Source organism: Neltuma alba, unplaced genomic scaffold (assembly GCF_004799145.2).
Source record: "Neltuma alba isolate B1F8T4 unplaced genomic scaffold, ASM479914v2 tig00005939_pilon, whole genome shotgun sequence".
Taxonomy (NCBI): domain Eukaryota; kingdom Viridiplantae; phylum Streptophyta; class Magnoliopsida; order Fabales; family Fabaceae; genus Neltuma; species Neltuma alba.
In genome coordinates this window covers 1-1,522 of record NW_021634287.1, presented here as the reverse complement: position 1 = coordinate 1,522, position 1,522 = coordinate 1, and the positions used below count along the sequence as shown (strand labels likewise).

At 40.4% G+C, this 1,522-nt stretch overlaps 1 pseudogene; it reads right to left on the bottom strand.

The window, feature by feature from the left end:
• Window positions 1-514: 514 nt before the first annotated feature.
• LOC114749088 (spermidine hydroxycinnamoyl transferase-like) lies at window positions 515-1,511 on the bottom strand (annotated as a pseudogene).
• Between the last annotated feature and the right edge of the window lie 11 nt (window positions 1,512-1,522).

Genomic DNA, 1,522 nt, shown 5'->3' with positions numbered 1-1,522 from the left:
CACATACGCCACATTTATTGGTGAATCTACCTACCTTTATGGTTAAATTATTGTTATTATTTTCACCCAAAAAAAAATTATTGTTATTATTATAGTCTATTTAAAGACACATCCATACCAGAAGCACGATCAAACTTGCAACCTCTCACTTTTAGAAAAGCTTTCATGTCATTAATTTGGTCCCAAACATCATTATTAATGGTCAAATTATTTGTCTGTAGTATAACTTGCTGTGATTTTACTTCGTTCCTCATTTTATTACTATGATTTGAGCAAAATTAGTCATGCATATAAAATTAATAATTATTAGTCCAATTATATTTTGGATATTTTATGCAGTAATTAATATTTACTGATTCTCATATGCTCTAAAATATATAACCAACCTAACACATGTCCATACCAGGTTGGGGGAATAAACCATAAAATCTGCAAATAGTTTAAACTATATTAATAACATCAATCGGAAGCATACCTGCATGCATGGATCAAAAGAGTGCAGTAATGAAGCTTCTTAGTAAAAGCTTAGGCATGCTTATTAATCAACCAACTTCATACGTACGTTTTACCCACAAACAAACACATTCCTTAATTTTCTACGACAATCATTTGAATGCGCAGGTTCATAAACGCTGAACGTGATCCAATTGTTTGCTTTTCTGCAATTATACTGTGGTGGTCATGAAGATCGATCAGATCATGTCCTCATAAAAGTGTTTCTTAAACGCGTCCATATGATCCACCTGGAAGCACAAAGCAACCACAACAGAACCATCCCCTTCAGGGCTGGAAGAAGCACGGAATTGCCGTCTAGCATATGAGATCCTAGCCCCATGGATACCTCCTTTCCCCACCCAAGTCAAACCCATCTATGGGCAGTGTCAGCCAACTTACTACCTCAAAATTAGGGTTTCCAAGGAAGGGTGGCCCTTCTTTGTGGATATCTTGAAACTTTTGTGAGGCCTTTTGGCTTTTTAACAGCTCTATGCCAGACCGTACATACTCATCCGTCACTTCTGAACTGCTTCTCTTACTTTCCTTGCAGCGAATCCTAATGGTTTTGACAAGAGATCGCCCACCACGCTTTGAGCTATCACATCAAAAGTTGCAGTGCCAAAGAACTCTCTTGGTAGTTGAGGCCTCATGCGGCTCCTCGAATCGACGACAATAACTAATGATGTTGGTTGTTCCATTTTGAGTCCTCTTGCCTTGCACGCGGTTCTCCACATATGTCCAGATATAGTCTCGTACCGAGAGAACCCACCACCCATCTTTTTCAGCTGCTCCATCTGAGACTTGCTGATCTTCAACATTGCCTTTGTGGTTTTCTTCTCTCTTTCCTCTAAATTGTCCCACTGTCCAACTAATAACGGTAGCCTCCCATACTGCGGGTAATCGTCCAGGCTCGGTGGCGCCCGTGCTAAAGGCGGCTGTGCAGCTCGAAACACACTCCGGTCAAGAAATGGGGTTACTTGTAGAGGCTCGTCTCTTGCTAGCCTTGCCCATTCAGAGATGAAGTGAA